Genomic DNA, 22,365 nt, shown 5'->3' with positions numbered 1-22,365 from the left:
TGCCATTTGTGATTGCAGCTCATTGTGAGAAAACATGCGAGCATTATTCATTTGCAACTCTTCAGTATCCATTTGCAACTCTTCAGAAGTCATGCAAGTGTAGCTATGATCATGGCTGATTTCTTTCTGACTTGCAGTATGTAAATCCCCACGAGCTGTTGTCGAAGTATTTGACATTTATTTGCTTGAAGTAGAAAATGCTTACAGAAATTTTTTTTTTAAATCTAAAAAAAAATCCCAAACTTATATGAATTATTGAACGAAAATGCTAAGAACCGACTTGATGCAGAAAAGATGCTTGTTCAGCATTTGGTTAGATTTGTCAACACCTCCCATATTACTGTTGTAATGCTGAGCACTAGCTACTTCTTCCTACAGTCTGACCATTTATTTACATTCTTTGACAATGTTCAATGGCACACCTATTGTAGATAGGAGAAATAATGATTACAATATTGTAGTCTCTCCACTGACACCTTTTCAAGCAAGTTAATGTATTTAAGACAACAAGGCATGGCACTGTTTGCATTTATGAGATATTTTTCTTCTGCAAGAAATCTGTTGCCAAATAGGTGGTATAAAATAAATGTATACATGGTATGAATTCTGTTTTCCTGTTTGAGTAGTTTCCTCTTCAGCCAGATCACACATTGTATGTAAGTTCTTTGGTTCTTCTGTTAAGTTCTGTTTTCTCCTTGCCAGGGCAAAAAATACACAAGCATAAAATTGCGTGTGGGGCGCTGATCTTAATGAAAATTTCAATTGTATTCAACGAAGTTTAAACAAAATCGACAAGTGCACAAAAAGACCAGAAGTCTCTGTAGAGACTGAAGCTCTACTGGTTTGTACTTATAGAAAAGGAAGAGAAAAGTACTTAAGCAGTTGGAAATTGAAACTTTTCAACAGCAATAAATAGAATAATGATCCTTGATTAAGTCTCTTTATGTTCTTAATGCAGTCTACTTGCATGCCACATTTATATTATAATCAGACTAAAATTGTATTTGGAGTAGCATTTTGAATGTATTTAAAAGACATTTCTATTTTTAGTAACCATGGCAACACCGTTCATCGAAATCAAAAACCGATAAACAGAATTATGTATCTTATTGTAGTCTACTTGTGTGCCAAGTTATATTGAAATCAGACTAAAACTGTAGAAGGAGTAGCATTTTGAAAGAATTTCACAGAAATTTCTATTTTTAGTAACCACGGCAACACCGTTCATCGAAGTCAAATACTGATACACAGAATTATGTATCTTATTGTAGTCTACTTGTGTGCCAAGTTATATTGAAATCAGACCAAAACTGTAGAAGGAGTAGCATTTTGAAAGAATTTCACAGAAATTTCTATTTTTAGTAACCACAGCAACACCGTTCATCATAATCAAAAACCGATACACAGAATTGTGTATCTTAGTGTAGTCTACTTGTGTGCCAAGTTATATTGAAATCAGACTAAAACTGTAGGAGGAGTAGCATTTTGAAAGAATTTCACAGAAATTTCTATTTTTAGTAACCACGGCAACACCGTTCATCGAAATCAAAAACCGATACACAGAATTATGTATCTTAGTGTAGTCTACTTGTGTGCCAAGTTATATTGAAATCAGACCAAAACTGTAAGAGGAGTAGCATTTTGAAAGAATTTCACAGAAATTTCTATATTTAGTAACCACGGCAACACCGTTCATCGAAATCAAAAACCAATATACAGAATTATGTATCTTAGTGTATTCTACTTGTGTGCCAAGTTATACTGAAATCAGACCAAAACTGTAGGAGGAGTAGCATTTTGAAAGAATTTCACAGAAATTTCTATTTTTAGTAACCACGGCAACACCGTTCATCGAAATCAAAAACCGATACACAGAATTATGTATCTTAGTGTAGTCTACTTGTGTGCCAAGTTATATTGAAATCAGACCAAAACTGTAGGAGGAGTAGCATTTTGAAAAATTGTTTACAGACAGACGGACAGACAGACAGACGGACGGACGCCGGACGCATTACTATCGCATAAGCTCTTCTGGTCTCTGACCAGTAGAGCTAAAAAACATCGCATAATGGTAAGTATAAATATTTTTCTTTATGACGTAATACAGTATTAAGCAGCGATAATTTAAAAATCCATCATTGCCTTCATAAAAATTTTATCCATTTCATAAAGTGTTTCTTGTGCAGAGTTTACAAAACTGCCATGAAAAGTATCGAAATATAGTCGTAAAATCCATGACAACACTCACAATTTGAAGTACATGTGCTTTGGAAGTCCTAGTCGCCAATACAGGAAATGCACAATCAATACTAAAGCGTTGATACAGAATCAGGCAGATCTTCATCTTCCGGCTGAGAATCTGTGGAAGCACAGTTGTATTCAAATTATTGTCTTTGTAACGCATTAATTTTCTGCAATTACTTTGCCTATTAAAGAACGGAAGGGATTGAAAAATATATGATATTAAAGCAAAAAAATAAAACACTTATTTGATGACCGTCAAGCAAAAACCACCCTTAAGTGAAAATTTTGACATTTTGAGTTGTTTATTGATCCTGATAGATAATTTTCTCCTCTTTTAAATGATATATAACATGATGTTGTTCAAAGACTAAACATTAGTTAATTTTTTCAAATAAAAAATACAAATTCTTCGTTATGACGCCGTGTTTTATCGGACAACGTCAATTTCGTTGATCTCACATTACCATTGTAAAAACTCCACAAGAAAAATCACCTCGGACAACAAATGACATTACATAAGTGATTTTTATTTAATTACATTGTTATTGTCACCTTTTATGATCGATAATTTTAGCATTATAGAAGAAATATCAGGTTTTTATGTACCCCCCCTCCCCCTTTAAAAAACAGACACCTACATGTACACAGTTCAGATTAGATTGATAGTTTGAAAGCTCATTTGTTTCAGAAAGTTGTTCTCGTCATTTTATGATTGAACAATTTGAACAATTTCATGATCATGGTATGTCGAGTCGACATATTAATGAAAGTAACTGTTGCGAATTGATAACAGATGAACGCTGTGGATATCTAAATTTATAAGGCCACAGAAAAACTTTCCTGTGTCTCATGTATACGAATTTAAATAAATTCGGAAGACGGAAATTATGTCTGCTAATAAGGGGCATTCTGATGACAAACGGTTCTATCATTTTCCAGAGAAATGTCCCTCTCGAGAATGTTTCACTCATATCTTCATATGAGTGCTGCCACCGCTTTCCGGTGGAGAAAAATTTTGTCCTATACTCAGCACTCAGGGCCATCGAGCAGGTAGGGATCTTTTCGTGCCAGCGCTTACTGCAACACGGGAACTTGGTTTATAGGGTTTCATCCGAAGGACCGATCTCCACGTCGGGATTCGAACCCGCGAAGAGAGAGAAAGTATATTATTTCACACATAATTTAAATCAAGGTGTTCGTCGAAAATACTTTCTGTCTTTGTGGGTTTTTTTCCAAATCAATTTATTCTTTTGTGGAGCAGTTTGAGGAACAGATTCGATTGTATCTTTGTATTAATCTCACTCAAATGGCTTGAAGAGCTTTATCAAAGCAATTGTCATCTCTGACACTGCATTAAAGATGCATATAATACACATTGCTGCAATATAATTTATACCCACTAAAACTTTAAATTTGGTACTGAACTTCCAGTAATTGGAAGGACAGCCCCCCTCCTTTCTTATGTTCTGAAAATAAGCATTTGTCGCGCCTCGTGGTGGAAAGCAAGTTCACAAATCGAAAAAATTATCTCCGTCTCTATATACATATGTACTTATTTTACTTATTAAAGGGATTCCAACATCCACCATCTTTTATCAATGTACAGGGCTTGCAAAGGAAGTAAAATTTTTGACTGATAGCAAGTCTCCATGATGAATAAATGTCTCTTTTAGGTAAAGAATTAATTATTTGAAAATAATTGACTATATGTTTTTCCTGCTTAATTGTAGACAATAATTTTTCTAAAATTAAGACAATTAAAACATTACCTACATGCGTATTTGTTTCAGTTATGCATATAAAAATGCATTAACAGGTGTGAATTCGTAATTTTACAGTGTGGCCATAGGGTCCATATTTTTTTTAATAAAAGAAAAATATTTATCAGGATGAAAATTCCGCACAGGATAAGGTTTTTAAAACGTAAAATTTAAAGGGAAAGGGTAATGGCTGCTTGCTCTTTTAAGCATGCGTTTCGTGCACCTGGCGTGACATTAGTTTTTATATTGAAAAGAAATGATACATGAAGCGTTGTCCCATGGACACTTTAAAATAACACCTGATTTCGCTTATAGAATCTAAAAGTTTCCCTGAAATACACCTTCGAAAACAATGACCAAAATATACGACCCTCGCTCATAAATTCTGGACATAAATGCGGATGGAGAGTGACGTGAGACAATTTGTGCAAAAATCATTGAAACCTTTTGAGAGAGAGAGAGAGAGAGAGAGAGAGAGAGAGAGAGAGAGAGAGAGGAAGAGAGAGATAGAAGGAGAGAGTTTTATATGTACATGTACTAAGTATACCATACATGGCCAAATAAGTACTCCGAAAATACTGCATGTTAGCTGCATAACTGTAGCTCTCCGAAAAAAATATTTTTACAGCCCGGTCTGTCAAAATATTTCGGAGAGTTACAGTTCTGCAGCTAACTGCAGGTCAACTTGTCATACATGTACATGCACGTGGAGCGGAATCGAAAGCTCATAAGAATAGTCCTGTGCATAATGCACCTGTCGTAATTCTGTTGAGAGGGGTGCAACGGGTTGTAAAAACAGCCTTGAATATGGTGTTAATCCCACTGCATGTCTGCTTCCTGCTGGCTTATTCTCCTCCCCCCCCCCCCCCCCCCACGAAATAGGATTTCGAGTTTGGACATTTTGCTTGTAAACCTTTTCTCAGGTAAGTTATTTTTTTTTCTCTGGCTGCCCTCTTTTAAAAATTTAATAGCTTAGTTATAGAGTTACGTATATTAGCCACATGCTAAATATTTCATCAGTTTCAAGTTTTATTTGAATCAATTTAATAATTAAATTTCTATAACCTTATCAAAGTACAAGTTGCTTATACCCACCCCAAACCATTTAGTACTAGGATACAACATAATTTAGAGATTAAATGACTTCATTTTTATGATAATTTTCAATTTTTCCTAAAACATGTAGGCTGCATTCGTCTTTAACTGATCGAGGGATTCATTATGTTTCATTATTATTCCAACGTATTAAAAAATATCATATAGGAAGCGATTTATTTTTCATTTCTTTTTTAGGGGGGGGGGGGTCTTGACAAGGAATAAGAAAAAAAAAACAAAACGAACTTTTTCATAGCAAAACAAAATGAACTTTTTCATAGCAAAACAAAACGAACTTTTTCATTTGTCATAGTCAAGTATATTTTTCCGGTGAAATTGTATTGAGGGCTTTGTTATCCAACCTTAATTATATACTGATAAATTATATTTCTGTGACCCGCCCCACCATTTCTTCAAGCTTGTTTTTGATTTTTGGTACATAACGCTGTTTAGTTTGCAATAAACTTGCACACCTTTGTATGAAATCCAACGACTTGGCTTTACACTTTGTTTAGGTTTTCTATGCTTTTTATCATAAATATAGAAAAATATCAATAAATAGTGACAAAAATAATGTTCAATAAGAGTAGATCTATGTCCATTTTGTTGCTGCTCGAGTCATAAGATAATATGCAATTTCTCCTCCATATTCGTGTTTTAGAAGTAAAAAGAAAATTTTCCTATAAAATGAAAATAAAGGCGAAGATTGTGGTATTCGCTACTTCAAAGGATTTTCACATTCAGTTTCCTGTAAATCATTTTTTTCATACTAAACAGTGGACTTTGATAATTATACTTACGACTACTCATTATGTTGTTTAGTATATGCATTTACTGTATGAAGAAATATTATAATTAATGATGCGTTTAACACTGCATTTATTTGCAAAATTCGGCAAACATTCATGACGTCAACTTTAGCGCTCGTTTTCTCAATAACGTCATAATGCACATAAGGGTGGTTTTCGCTTGACGGTCATCATTTATATTCACGATACTTATGAAAATTAAGATAATTTGACACTACCCCTACCCCCTTGTTCCAATTTTTAATTTTATTAAAAATTAACTAAATTATATAATATATGCTGTTGTAATGTCATACAGAATAGTAAAATAAACCCTGGGAAAAACAACAAAGGGCAAAAAAAGAGGGGCATGGCAAGAGGTGGACCAGCACCAAGTACTTATATTGAGGATGCTAAAAAAAGACACGACTCAGTGTACAAGAGGAAAAATACACTCTTAAAAAAGGTATGAAAATCTAATGAACCTTCTTCCTTCATGACATCTTGGGAACTTTCTACAACTTCAAGTAATTCTTTGTAGAAATTAATGTACATTTTTCCCCACCATTCTTTATATCTCTCTTCCATTGCGTTCTCCTCCTGTCTTCTCCTTTTTTAACAATAAAAAAATGATTTATTTTAGATATGCATGCGTATGTATATCTTTATTTTAAAAACGCAACAATTATGAAATTTGCATACCAGCTTCAAAATCCAAATCAAGCAGTTTTTCAATCTGCTCCTCCATCTTGGCTGCTATTTCTGCTTTTGTTCTACTTTCGATAGAATGAAAGTGAGAACGTTCAAGACTTGTAAAGAAAATAGGTTCAAGAGAAATAGGGCAAGAAAGTCTCGTTTGTGCGTCACTTCCGGTTTGGCTGCTGGAGATAAACATTACGAACATGTGCTTTCGGTTCAATATTGCCGGTTTCACCTCGTGAAAAATGCTTTGATTTGTGGCGAGCTGTAACCACCAAAGCTTGCGGGAAACTTGCAGCTTCTTCAGGTTCCCAAAGAAATCAATAAAGATATGGGAAAAAACTTTGCAGGTATGATGTTTTATTTAAAAAACACTTCTCAAAATATAACAGAGGAATGTCGGGTTATACACTGTCCTTTCAATCGTACGCCTATAACATGTTACCTAATGCATGAAATTGAATTCAGCTTAAGAATACAGAGTTATCAGTGTTGTATTTCACTTTTTAATATATTCTGATTCATTGTAACAGTGGTCTTTTATAGTCAACTTAAAGTTATCCCGAATTATCACCCACGAGAGCACGGGTGGAGAGGGGAGGTGAATCTACAAGAGCTATGAAATTGAAAATAATAGTACTCGGACATCAAATCTTTGTCTAGATTATATTTACACGTATAATTAGAATATAATTTATTTAATTCAGGAGACAAGATAGGACAGTAACTGCAGCTGACAGAATATGCAGCTGTCATTTCAAAGATGGAAAAAAAGAAAATGGACCAACCATCTTCCCTTGGAATCAAGGGCAGTATTTTGACTTTGGAGACCCTAATGCTATTTCAAGGTATGTTTTGAATATTTTTGTGTCATTATTTTGAGACATCATTTTACCATACAATTTATTCAATAACAAAATATTTTCTATCAACAGCTAATATAAATTTATGAAGTTAAAAAAATCTGACAGAATATATGTAAAAATTTGAAGTAGTTAGTTATAAGCAAATTATGTAACACATACAGACAATGCAAACAGAGCCCATCTGTAAACCAGGGAGAAAAAAATGCGGTTATGGTGGAAGAGACAGAAGCTGCACAACCAATTCAATCATTTAGTGAGGGTTTTGACCATGACCAGCATCTACTGCGACACGGGACCGTTACAAGCACCTACTGCGATAAAGAGTCAAATTTATTAAAACAAATCCAAGTGAGTATAAAAATTTCAGTAGTACATGTATTTAGTATTGTAGTACTTAAACTCTGTTTTGTGTACAATGTTGTAAAAAAAACAGTTACACACTTATATGGTTTTTGAAGGAAATGGAACAACAAATTGACAAGCTGACATCAGAAATAGCTATTCTTAAGACTAGGAAACAACCTTTCACCATAAGCCAGATCATCAATGATGAAAAGAAGGTATCCATTTTTTTACTGACTGATACATTATTTGTTCCAATGTAGCTCCCTCTGTGAAGTGGTTAGAGCATTGTGAAATAAGGAGTTGATCCTTACCTCCCGGGTTCAAATCCCATTGCGGGATGGAGACCAGTCCTTCAGATGAGACTGTAAAAACAGAGGTCCCAGTAAGTGCTGGCATGAAAAACATCCCTCACTGCTCAAAGGCCATAAGTGCCGAGTATAGTCAGAATTTGTAGCCCTGCACTGGCAAGTGAAGGCATCTCCATATAAGTGAAAAATTCATGAGAGTGATGTTAAACAACAATAAGTCCTTGTTCAAATCGCATATACTGTATAAACTCACCTATAAGTAGATTGATTTTTGGGAGTTAAACTTTGGTCCAAAACTCTTCATCCAACTTATACCATGTTATACGTGAGTTATAAAAAAAAATGATTTTTGCAGGTCAATCCCTCTAAATAATTCAACCTTAAAAAATACAACCGTTTTCTATGCAATTATATACAGTATGAGAAATTATTTTACCTTTATAACAAACTAGAACAACTACATTCCATAAATTCATATTTTATTAGATGCTGATGTACACCTCCTTGAAAGCAGACATGTTTAGAGTAGTGGACTCAACTATTCAGAGATTTCCATTAACATATGTCAACAACTGGACACCAGCAGTGATTTCAAGAACTGACCAGTTATTAATGACACTGATGAAATTGAAGCTAAACTCTCCCAATTTAGATTTAGCTGAGAGGTTCAATACAAGTAAGACAACAGTGCAAAATATTGTGGTTACACATATTTTTGCTTTGCATGAGGTGTTCTTTGAGGGCATGATTGAAAATAACATTCCCTCCCTCTTAAAGTGCAAGTCCTCTATGCCGACAAGTTTTGGTGATTTTAATTGTTGCCGTCTTGTGATCGATGCGACAGAGGTGACCCAAGACGTTCCAGGGCAGGATATGTTAGCACAGTCTCAAACTTATAGCTCATATAAAAACAGGCACACCGTAAAATCTGTTACAGGCGTTGCCCCTAACGGAGCTGTGGTATATGTAAGCAAACTTTACCCAGGAAGTACATCTGATGTGGCCATTGTTGAACACAGTAAAATGCTCTGCCAGTTGAAACCAGGGGATATGATTCTGGCTGATAAAGGTTTTACTATTCACTCTCTCCTTCCAGCAGGTGTGCATCTCAACATCCCTCCTTTCTTGAAAGACAAAGGACAATACACTCCTGCCGAAGTGCAACTGTGCAGAAAAATTGCCAGATCTCGTATCCATGTAGAGCGGGTAAATGAAAGAATTAAGAACTTTGAGATATTATCTCACATTCCTCACAAGTTTAGACATTTAAGCACGAAAATTTTTCAAGTATGTTCTATACTAGTCAATTTTCAAGATCCAATGATTGCAGAGATTGCAGATAATTACATTCAGGCTCAAGATTTAGACACTCATTAATATATGATATAAGAATGTAGAGGTGGAGCAAATGTAATTTATTTCATGAGAGGTTCCAAGTATTTGTAATTGTGTTCAGCTTTAACATATATTTCTTTTATGATATTCATACCCTAAATTGATATTGTAAATGTAAGTGTAACAAAGTTTTGACAAACCCAACCTTGCTTCAAGTAGAGTGCTATGTATAAGTGCCAGGAAAATAAAGGTTGTATTATATGTATCATAAATCTTGTAAACAACTTTGAAAAGAGCATTTTAAGGTAAATAGTATGTTGTCATTGACCTTTACAAAGATTCTTTGAAAATACTCCATTTATCATTATTTTTTGCAAAAAAGCATGTATATTTTAAATTCTATAATATCATGAAAGCTAGCAAATTTTACATATGTTATAGTAAATTTCTATTCTTTATCCATTTTTTTTAATACATTGAGTCATTAGTCTCTTTGGATAATGGAACAGTACAATTGTTATGAAATAATTCTTTGACAAAATGATGTCCAATATTTACATGGAATATGTGAAATACCAAAAAATGTAGTTCCATATTGTACATAAAATTTACATGTATTTTTTCATCACTTCGTCTCTTGTTTACTTGCATATTAGGCAAAAAAAAAATTAATTTCTTGGTTCTCAGGCCCTCCCTCATCTCTTCCAAGGGTGCCTCATTGACCCTTTCTAATGCTAAATCAATAAAATATAAACACCAAATCACCTCCCTCATCATTTTTTGAGGATTTGTACAATGTAAAAAGCTGCCTCGTCATGTTTTGGGGGCAATAAAAAAGAAAAAAAAAATGCCTCCCTCCCTCATCATATTTCTTGAAAAAAGGCCTGAGAACCAAGTAATTAACTTTGCATGGCCTTACATGTATTCGACTAGATAAAAAAAAGCATATACAGTCAAAAATTTATTACACAGTTTATGATATATATATATTTAAAAAGACATTTGAACAGAATACTTAACTTATTTCTTCTACAGTTCTGAAAGAAATCTTTCACTGTATTAAAAAATTATATTGTGTATTTTTAAGTGGTAAGAAATACTAAGAACAACCTGAAATACACTACAAGCAAAAATCAATCAATACAATATAAAACTCAAGAAATAATTATTCATGATTATGTGTAATGATGAGAAAACTTTCAGAAATAATTCAGAAAACAAAGTATAACTTCTGTTGTTGGTTTCCAGCTTTACCCCGAGTACATATGTATAACAATAAGATTCCTTATAAATAGTGCCTCATGATTACTGAAAATAAGCGGTTCAAGTCAAGTCCCAAAATATTCAATGTAGCAGGTATACAAGTCTGACATTGCCCTACAACTCACTGTATTATTACATAAACATATAACATATTTGTATGTGTATAAATTGGGATTACTGGTAATCACTAATCAAAAACTTCAATTTAAGTCACTCATAAAAAACCTACCGTATATCAGTACAAATATACAAAATTGCCTATATGATGTCATACTAACCAAATGTCAGTCCTGAACAATATTTGGGATTATTTTACAAAAGTAAAAATCGATGAGTTTTGACATATTTGGGGTCCAGGTGCTGTCCTGAAGAATTCTCACAATAGCTATGTCTTTCGTAGTCCACACTACAAAGTCACATGATGACCTGTTAAGTATGTGCAGCTGTCCTTGCACCTGATCGTAATATCTGTGGCCCTCCTTTAACTTGTAGAACTTCCTTCCTTCATATATTTGGTAGTCTGAGACATGAAATAATAAACTTTGTATTAAATATGTACCATTCCTTAAACAAGATTTCAGATTTTGCGGAAATTGTACCTTAAAACTAAAACCTACCCAAGCAAAAGTCTTTGACAGATTCTATGTCCTCGGGAATTGACATATTCCTTGCACTAAATGGGCACTTCACCTCCAAAACTTCTGGTTTAACAGCCATGCACTCAAGTAGGTCTGTTAATTCTACATCCTGGTAGTTGTAATTGTGTGTCGCTGCGCGTCGAATAATTCCATCAGGGCTGGCTCCCAATATGCCACTCTCATGCAGCCATACACCTGTAATAAATATGTTTGGTGTTTTTCACGTTCAATTCCAATATTTAAAATTGTTTAAATTAATTCTTGTCCTTTAAGATGTTTGAAACCTGTGGGCTATATTATAAATTACACATAAGCACATGCACTTACCAGTTTCTTCTACAATAGCATCTCCAAATGAACAGTATTTTGTCCTAGCAGTTGACTCATTACTGATCCCCCATAATATGGCATCCTTTGTCGAGAGATTGTATGAGGAAAAGATTTGCTTATATAATGATGGTGGGAATCTGAAAAATATATCAATAGTTCCTCAGTTGAAAGTAAATTATATACTTAACTTGAACAAGGTAATATACCTGTATAAGATACGTTAACTTTACTTTTGGATGAGAAAAAAAGTACTACCTCTGTCTTCTTATTGCCGATAGTACCACACCAAAATTTGATGCCGTTAATCGATTTTTTTTAACCAAAGCCCAAAGATAATTTGTTCGTTGACCACATGTCATTTGTGCCACCTGCAAAATAATATAGTTGGTACTACATGTATTAATATAGTTTAAAAAATATTTTGTGTAAAAATGATATATGGATGATATTCATAATTTTCAATTTAATATTTATTTTTAATGTCACATATATTTTTTTTTTCTTTTTGAAGACATGTCAAGTACAATATTTACAAAATGTAATCCCCTCTCTTGAAAGTTAATCAGTTGAAATATGAGTGTTGTGCCATCATTATTAAAAAATTGATTTGTATACTCTGACCCACATTTTTCAAAATGGGTTTGTATTTACTGATGTGTGCATTATACACTTGACATCTAGACATATTCATTACTGTTTCAATCTTAAAATATCTTAAGGAAGTGATTCATTTTACATTTAAAATAATGATTAGGTGATCTGGCCAATCCGTATTTTCAACAGAGACTAAAAGAAAGGAATAAAATCAAAGTACACCCCCCCCCCCAAAAAAAAATAATAAAGAATGGGTGGGGACTGATTCAAAGTATTTATAATTCATAATAATTCTAGAGTATACTTATATAAATGTCCTACTTGTTCTGTCTGCTGCTTCGATACACGGAGGTTTGTTTTAAGCCACTGCACTTTATTGGTCGCACTTGTGTAACCTTCCGTTAACAGAAGATCCTCTACGCATGGAACATCCACTTTGGGAGCAGGGGGTTCTTCAGAAACTATCCATTGCATGGCTAACAATTTGAATAGAATTAATAAATTATAAATGTATGAATGATTGAAATGAGTATATTTTATTAATCTAAAATGATACAGTAGTTATGGTTTGATTTTAATAATAAAATGGGTTATACTTAATTAGTCTATCAAATAACAATACTTTAACATTTTCTCAATATACAGTATATGCAAACACTTTCAATGGATATCTCGTACACTTTGCTTTCAATATGCAGGAAAGTCTGATAGTGCTCAACTTCATTTCAACAAAAACTGAATGAAAATATTTTGTTAGTCTGGTCACATAACAAAATAAGGAAACATGTATAAACATTTTCAATTAAACAAAGAACAAAACATGTTTCAACATTTTTTTTTTCAAATCAAGACCTGAAAATCGACCAAGGTCATTCAGCTTTTCCATGGTCATCGTTTTCTTTGGGGGTCCACTCTTTGGGTGTTTTATCCAAGATTCTCTTACATCCGTCTTACTAACATTCTTGTACCTAAATTAAGATGAATAACATTTATAAAATGCACAGGTACTTGGGTCGTGGTTTATAAATATTTATAATGTACCTTATTGATATGTAAAAAAAGTATTTTACATATCAATAAGGTACATTATAAATATTTATAAACCACGACCCAAGTACCTGTGATAAAATGAAGGAAAAAATCATTTATATTTTTTATTGTATTAAAAAAATGCATACCCATATAACAGAAGAGAAGCTTTGTGGTGACACTTATCCTGGCCATTAACACAGTCACAGATACTGTCTTCCACAGTGTAATTATCCCCAAGTGTGATCTAAATGCAACACGAAATATTGAAAATAATGTCGTTTATGTACTTATATATTATTATTATAAAATATAAAACAATTTGATACATACGTTAATATGATAGCTTCTATCCCTCATGCTGGCTTGCACCCTTCCCTGGACGTGTCTCAGCCCAGGATCGTACAGGAATTTAAGTACGTGTTCAGATTTCACAGCCACTTCAGACTTCTGGTGTAGCTTTTTAGTCCCGGATACAAAATTCAACCAATACAGAATGGACAATGCCATTCTGTATCATTCTGTATCACTAAAAACAAGAAATCTATATTGCCTATGTATATGCGCGGATTTGTTTATCTCCAGAGGTTCAATTCACGCCAAATCTCGCACTTCCGCTTTCTCGCCCTATTGATATTTAGACAGAATTATTTTTAGAAACTTCTTGAATATAATGTTGCCGGTTGTTTTGCATTTCTGGGAAAAATTTACTAGTTCTTTATCTAGTTCTTTATCTAGTTCTTTATTTGTTGCACAGAGAAGTATGATCGTTGGAGGAGAAGGGATTGGAGAGATATTTGGATGATCTTAATTTTGCACGCCACTGAAATGTCTCATTATCAAGATTGGTGTGAAAAATCAATTCTTCACTGGAGTTCCTGATGTTAATTTGGGATTTCATGTTCTTTTTTATCTACAATGCAATATGTTTTGTTTATATATACTGTATCATATATTCTTAATTTATTGTTCAACAGGCTAAAGAACTCCATCTAACAAGTAAAAGTGAAATATTAGTTATTGTTAAATCACCGTCTGGAAAAATGTCCACGTATGCCACGCCTTTCTTTGAAGATGTTAGTATAGGGGCTTGTCTTCCGGATTGTTAAATGTAAAATAAATTTTTAAAATTTTGAATCTTCTTAAAATACACTTAAAAGTTGTTAAAATAAAGATCCTGACACTTTCAGGCAAGAAAAACCACGTTTAAAAAAGACGTACCACACCTATATACATAAACTCTATGAGGGACGCAAGCTCCCATCTTGGAAAAAATACCCCCGCCCACTTCAGCGCCTATTTCTGGACTCTAAACCATTAATTTATTTCGGTATCATGGCTCTGTCCCCTACAGTGATGATTTTCCTAAATGTTGATGCGATTGTCAGTCGTGAACACGCGTTTAATCAACAGTAAACGGATACAATTTCTTCGATTTGAGCTCATCGGAAGTTGACAAAATTGCATGGGCAGATAATGATTGTATAGGGAAAACTCAGAGGGTAATCGAAAGCGAATGGTAACACCCAAGGATTTCCAGCTTCGCGGAGAAAAATGTTTACCGACAAGAAAAAGACAGTGAAAAATGATAAATACGGGCTAAAGTTTGGTTTCACAGGCTAAATTGTCATTGGGAAGACTCATTTAACATATAAGTAATTTGTTACATAATTTAAAAGCGCGCTATATGCTATACCACGATTATCGCCCTTGCGTCGTTACCATGCAACCATGTCAACTTCCGTTCTTTTTGGGTCGATTCAGCGAGATGAGCTCAAATCGAAGAAATTGTATCCGTTTACTGTTGATTAAACGCGTGTTCACGACTGACAATCGCATCAACATTTAGGAAAATCATCACTGTAAGGGGACAGAGCCATGATACCGAAATAAATTAATGGTTTAGAGTCCAAAAATAGGCGCTGAAGTGGGCGGGGGTATTTTTTCCAAGATGGGAGCTTGCGTCCCTTATAGAGTTTATGTATATAGGTGTGGTACGTCTTTTCTAAACATGGTTTTTCTTGCCTGAAAGTGTCAGGATCTTTATTTTAACAACTGTTAAGTGTATTTAAAGAAGATTCAAAATTTTTAAAATTTATATTACATTTAACAATCCGGAAGACAAGCCCCTATGGATGTTAGTATATAATGGAATACACAAATCTCATTCAATGATATTTATTAATTTAAAGAATTGGTTGAATGAATTTTTTCCGCCTTTTTTTTCGTTAAAGACAAGCATTCATGATATATTTCAGCACATTCATCGATTCATAAAATTTCCCCCTCTAACGTTTCTAGCGCACCACCCCCTGTCAGAACAAATTCTATATCCTCCTCTTCCTCTGTTACTACGACTTGCTCGTCTTCTACCTCTGCTGAACTTATCTCCACCCCACATTGTTCTACCCAGTCAATACCTCCCATACTTTCCTCAAATGCACCCTTCCCAGAACCTTCACTTTCCTCTCCCTCTCCTACTTTTCCATCTCAACCTACTTTTCTCCCCTCTAAAACTAACAATGAATCAGGAGGAAAGGGAAACAGATCAGATGGATATCAGATTTCAAAGAAAAGAGAAGGGTTGGCACGATGTTATGCAAGAGCAAGTGCACGCAGACTGAAAGAATTACTAGTAAAGTACCCGACACTTGCAATGTTTTTTGACCACACAGACACGTGGACATTGGGATGTGACCGTGCCATGTGTGGGTATTGGGTCCATGACGAATGTATGGGGTTTTATTTTTCGTCAAACAGTATTGTTAAGCAAACAAAGTTTAGGTGTCCTGTACACAGATGAACAACTATTTCATGTCTGTAATAAAAGTTCCTACTATGTTTTAAATACTTTTTTTTCTTTTATTCATGTTTATTATACCAATATGTTTGTAAAATACTTGCATCTTCTAGTGTATCCAGTTTCTGCAACATTGCACCCAGTGTTTCTCCTTTGGTGCACCACTGGGAAGCCAGCTTTTAGCCTGTCTATTTTTGGCCTCCAATATAAAATCACAACCCTCTCCTTTGCTTTCATTTCCAGATTCTAAATATTTATACGGTCGGGAAAAAATTCTCTTAAACCCAAGGAAACAGAAAAAATATAGATATCCTACATAGGATAACAAAAAGAAAAAGTGGTTAGAAATTTTATGTTAATTCTATCCACGGTTCATTCAAGGGTGTACGGGTTTTTACCCATGCATTGACGTATTGCACAAATTCTTTATTGTTCACCTTCATGGTGTATAGAATACTAATAAATGCTGGAGCAAATCCCTGTACATCATTCATTAAACCTGGATAACTAATTAATGTTATGTAATGAAATCATTTTTTTAAAACCTAGTTCAAAAATGGGTGTTTCAAACTGTGCATATTTTCTTCATGCATTTAATGCATGTTGACGTCGTTATTTGTGACGTCACATTTTTTTAACTAATCAAGTCGGCTGTAGGGAAATTTACACCCACCATCAAACCAATCAAATCTCGTCTCACAAGATAGGCAGGAAATAAAGTTAGTATTTAAGTGCGTCATTTTGCATTATTGTGCAGTTGAGGTTAGGGCATGCTGTCTTAAGCTTACGAGAGAAGGAGTCGTGCTCCTGGATGAATTGGAGGACTTCAGTTGGTGCACAGACTAGTACTCTCATAATGATGCATAGCATTTCAATTTGTTGGTACTTGTTTTGGACACACCAAAATTAAGGGAGAAAACTTCATTCTGGAGGCCATAATGACGTTGCTGTTATTACGTCTTATCCCACCTCTGAACATGTACACTGCTAGTACATACGTGAAAATGGACTCCAGCATGTACTTTGGATCCTTTACGTCTTTACACCAGGCGTAAAAGCCTTTCCCAGAAGGTTCCATTACCTTTTCCTAGCAATGATAGATGCAGGGGAACAACAATTCACCCCCCTATGGATAGGAAATGCTTAGAGGTATAGATTTATTTGAAAAAAAGAAAATAAATGTTTATGTATATTAATTTTGTTTATTTTATTAAAATGATGAACACTTCTCTTAACAGACCTGTTAAAACCAGAAGTCTCTGTCGAGACTGTAGCTCTACTGGTTTATACTTAAAACAAAGGAAGAGAAAAGTAGCAGTTGGGACTTGAGACTTTAAAACAGTAATAAGTAAAAAAAAGTGATCCTTGCCACTTATCAAACAAAAAACCTATGCATAGAATTATGTTATCTTAGTATAGTCTACTTGTGTGCCAAGTTATAATGAAATCGGACCAAAAGTATAGAAAGAGTAGCATTTTGAAAGAATTTCACAGAAATTTCTATTTATAGTAACCATGGCAACACAGTTCATCAAAATCAAAAACCGATGCACAGAATTATGTATCTTAGTGTAGTCTACTTGTGTGCAAAGTTATATTGAAATCAGACCAAAAACTGTAGGAGGAGTAGCATTTTGAAAGAATTTCACAGAAATTTCTATTTTTAGTAACCACAGCAACACCGTTCATTGAAATCAAAAACCGATGCACAGAATTATGTATCTTAGTGTAGTCTACTTGTGTGCCAAGTTATATTGAAATCGGACCAAGACTGTAGGAGGAGTAGCATTTTGAAAGAATTTCACAAAAATTTCTATTTTTAGTAACCACGGCAACACAGTTTATCGAAATCAAAAACCGATGCACAGAATTATGTACCTTAGTGTAGTCTACTTTTGTGTCAAGTTATATTAAAATCAGACCAAAACTGTAGGAGGAGTAGCATTTTGAAAGAATTTCACAGAAATTTCTATTTCTAGTAACCACAGCAACACCGATCAATGAAATCAAAAACCGATGCACAGAATTATGTATCTTAATATAGTCTACTTGTGTGCAAAGTTATATTGAAATCGGACCAAAACTGTAGGAGGAGTAGCATTTTGAAAGAATTTCACAGAAATTTCTATTTTTAGTAACCACAGCAACACCGATCAATGAAATCAAAAACCGATGCACAGAATTATGTATCTTAATATAGTCTACTTGTGTGCCAAGTTATATTGAAATCGGACCAAAACTGTAGGAGGAGTAGCATTTTGAAAAATTGTTTACAGACAGACAGACAGACAGACAGACGGACGGACGACGGACGCATTACTATCGCATAAGCTCTTCTGGTCTCTGACCAGTAGAGCTAAAAAGAAGAATTTCAATGAACTGCATGCATGGCCTTGTGGTTATCGTTGGCAGGACTGCAGTGCTTTTGGTGATCTATAATCTAATAGTTTTGCCAAATCTACCCCCAATTACTTATCATAATAGCTTTATGACAGCTGTAATATATGTAATAAAATTGAATGAATTTTGTTATATTTTATATAATTATATATGTATAAAATTTAATAAAATTCATTCAATTTTATTTCACGAAAGAGACAGTACCTGTGGACATATTAATTTCAACATGCCCCAGTCCAGTTTGAAGGAATAAATCTTGAAGATGGGGGTTATCTTTTTAATAGTTCTGTGAGACAGAAGGAAGGGAAGCCCATCACAACCTACTATACTCCACTGTCTATGATTGGGGATCCCTGCAGTGCACTTTAAATTCTCTAGCACAGCTTGTACAGATTTGAAGGAACGCGGTTTAACCGATATTGGATTTCCCATCTGAATTTTCGGAGGGCTACTATGTGAATGTGATAAAAAAGAATACACATCAACCTGGGACTTTGAATGATCAGAAAATTTCTTGTTCTTGTTTTTTAAAAGATCAGAAACGACGTCCTGTGTATAATTTAGTCCTGGATGCTGATGCTGTAACAAAACACGTATCCTGCTTTCTATGAAATCTTCACGAAGTGATCTAAATACATTTTCATATAAATTTATGAATTTTAAAATAGCACTGTATTTCTCTGATATTTGAATATTGTAAAACCAGTGTCTGGGAGAGAAATTATGGACAAGTTGTAAATCGGTAGTTGGATTAGGGAAGAAATGGACAACTGTCGTGACATAGCTCAGAATAGCTTTGGCGTCATAGCGCACCCTCCAGTTCCTTGCTAACACTTGGTTATTATCAAATGTTGACACGTCATGCTGGAATGGAATGGTGAGAGGTGTTGTTCCATGCTGTGCTATCCATTTCAAAACAGAAGTATAACTTCCAGCAGGATGGGCGGAAGAATACATGTTACAAACTGTTTTGCTATTTGACATAAAATATGTTAAAAGATTCAGACTGAATGAAAATGGCCTGATTATGTTGGAAGATAGAAGAGAGTACAAATGTTCAATAGGAAACACAATTGTTTTTTCTGAAGATGATAAATCTGACATATTTTTCCCACATAATGACAAAAACAATGAAGATATGACACTGTTTTTTTTGTTTTTTGTTTTCCAGATATCCACGTATCAATAGTGGCAGATGTTAAAAAATCAACATACTTGTATTGACTAAATGTATTGTCATTGAAATCGGCCTATCATTCTTTTGCTTTCGGTAGTGTCAATGGCTTCAGTAATTAGGGCCCCGCTCGCCGGGCGCCCTATATAGTGATCAGTCTAGATCTGTCCGTCCAGCTGTCCGTCCGAGATCTCTTGTCCAGAGCATATCTTCTCTCTCCTTGGCCCAATCTGGCTCATACTTCACCCACAGAGTGCCTTTGGGTAACCGGTGTGCAGTGACCTTGAACCATGTTTCTAGGTCAAAGGTCAAGGTCATAGCAGAATGATATGAAAAATCAATGTCCGGATTATATTTTCTCTCTCCTTGGCCCAATCTGGCTCATACTTCACCCACGGAGTGCCTTTGGGTATGCAGTGTACAATGACCTTGAACTATATTTCTAGGTCAAAGGTCAAGGTCATAGCAGAATGATATGAAAAATCCTTGTCCGGATCATATCTTATCTCCCCTTGGCCCAATCTGGCTCATACTTCACCCATAGAGTGCCTTTTGGGTAAAGGGTGTGCAGTGACCTTGAGGTAAGTTTCAAGGTCTAGTGTCAAGCTCAAAAATAGCCTTTCTGTTTAAATTTCTGTCTGGAGCATATTTTCACTTTCCTTGGCCTAATCTGGCCCATACTTCAGAAACAGAGTGCCCTTGGGTAAAGGATATGCAGTGACCTTTAACCATGTTTCTAGGTCGAACGTTAAGGTCATAGCAAAATTATATGAAAAATACTTGCTCGGAGCATGTTGCTCATACTTCACTCACAGAATGCCTTTGGTCAGTGAATGTGCAGTGACCTTGAACAAAGTTTCTAGGTCAAGGGTCAAGGTCAAAGCCTCTCTTTTTAAAGTCTTTGTTTGCTGCATAATTTCTTTCCCTTAAGTCCACTAAGCCTCAAACAAATGGACTGGATATGGAACATTTGTGATTTTCCTTCAATATACAGCTCAACGCACTTTTTAAGCTCACATGGTTTTTCGCACAAATTAAGGTCACATTGTTATGATGTAATATTGTGTATCGAGATATCAAAATACATTTTAAAAGTATTCTTTTACATTATTTGAGTTTTACCGGGGGTATTTCATTTACTAAAACATAATTCAAACATATCAATTGGCAGAACTTTGATATTTTCATGGCTGAAGAATAACAGCTACTCTCATTTGAATTTTTGTGGTTTCTTGTCAATTGCAATTGTCTTTTTATACATTCTTTTGAAAGCAACAGCTCTTTGCAGAAACGTAGACATGGACAAAGTTTACCTACTGCCAGCTTGTATTTTCTGTACACTTTGACTCTTTAGCTCGGGGTGATAATAGTATTTTTCATCTGTTTGACTGCTTTGTATGTTAAAAAGGTGGGATTTTCAGAGTCAACTTCTAAAATCTGGACTCATGAGAGATTCATCCTTCTGCAAAATTCTAACCTTTCAAACCGTAAATGCAGAGGAATTTTCCTTTTCATAGAAGGAATTTACTACTGAAAAAAAATAAACAATACTTTATTATCCTTCCCTCTAGTGTGGTTTCCTATTGCAATGTTATCCCTTTTCGGCGCTACATTTCATCAAAACCAAGAGGAGTATGGTAAATGAACAAAGAATTTTAAAAACTACTCACCTTTAAGGGAAAAAAAAATTCAAAATTTCAACTACATGATATCAAGGAAAGCTCTTTTTATAAAATTGTTAAAAACTATGGTAGAATCGTATAGTCGAAACATCGTACCATTTACATATAAATTCCCCTTAAAAACATCCACTTTGGAAACTTAAAATAATAATTTTAAAAGACATCTATGCTTGAACATTACATATGTAATATAACGTAGGGTTATATCTTTGTACTGCAGTTCGAAAATGGTAATTTTAATTACAACAATGTGAACCTTAATTTGTGCGAAAAACCAAAGTGCGTTGAGCTGTATATTATGATAGGGATATGCAACACTTTTCATAGAGGATACATTTCTAAAAGTTTTTTAATTGTATTATTTTTCAGGGAGTAATACTTTTTGTCCCCTTTAATCTCAAAAACCTTCAAAATAAACCCTTTTCAGCTATGTTACATTTTCACGTTCATTGCTAAAAGCGGGGCCCTTTGAGATGGCCACCATCTCAATGATATCTAGCTTTCATCAGATTCTCATTTAGATTTGTTGTTTGTTTAAATCAAATAAATAACTTGATCAAGTTCATTTTGAATGTTTTTTTCATTGGAAATTATGTTTTTTTCATTATACGCAGCACATGCTGTACATAAATACACTGCTCTTTTACACAGATGGCCATTTTCAACGATACCTTCAACAACTAAAATTTTGTATTTTTTACTAGAAAGTCTATATATTTTAAAAGGTTCATCTTTTGCAAAGGTTGTATGTTGTCTACAGCTACAAGTTGGCATTTTTATCCCAAAAAATAATTAAATGTTCTGTACTAACACCAAACCCCCTCTCCCCCCCCCCTCCCTCAAATAAAATATTCATGTTATATAAAAAATGTATTTTCTGTCTTTTATGTGCTAAAATCATAAATTATACGACTGTTTTATTCCGCTTGTCAAATTAAAATCTTTCTTTATTGATTACCAGTTTAACTTTCACACCAATGATTCATTAAATGCATTTATAATGAAATTATGTTTC

The 22,365-nt window shown here is 34.3% G+C and overlaps 1 long non-coding RNA gene and 2 pseudogenes across 1 annotated transcript; all 3 read right to left on the bottom strand.

Moving 5' to 3' along the window:
* Positions 1 to 2,309: 2,309 nt before the first annotated feature.
* On the bottom strand, positions 2,310 to 14,195 carry LOC134243882 (uncharacterized; annotated as a pseudogene).
* LOC134243860 (uncharacterized) lies at positions 13,146 to 13,797 on the bottom strand. The gene is made up of 3 exons (XR_009987128.1): positions 13,628 to 13,797; positions 13,444 to 13,541; positions 13,146 to 13,233 (listed from the first exon to the last, which is right to left on the bottom strand). It is a non-coding gene; the product is annotated as an uncharacterized LOC134243860 (long non-coding RNA).
* Positions 14,196 to 15,565: 1,370 nt separating the features above from the next.
* On the bottom strand, positions 15,566 to 22,124 carry LOC134243874 (uncharacterized; annotated as a pseudogene).
* Between the last annotated feature and the right edge of the window lie 241 nt (positions 22,125 to 22,365).

Source organism: Saccostrea cucullata, unplaced genomic scaffold (assembly GCF_032062105.1).
Source record: "Saccostrea cucullata isolate Sc308-1 unplaced genomic scaffold, CSIRO_AGI_Scuc_v1 ctg784, whole genome shotgun sequence".
Lineage (NCBI taxonomy): Eukaryota > Metazoa > Mollusca > Bivalvia > Ostreida > Ostreidae > Saccostrea > Saccostrea cuccullata.
Note: the sequence above shows the minus strand (reverse complement) of the source record. Positions and strands in the feature narration are given on the sequence as shown.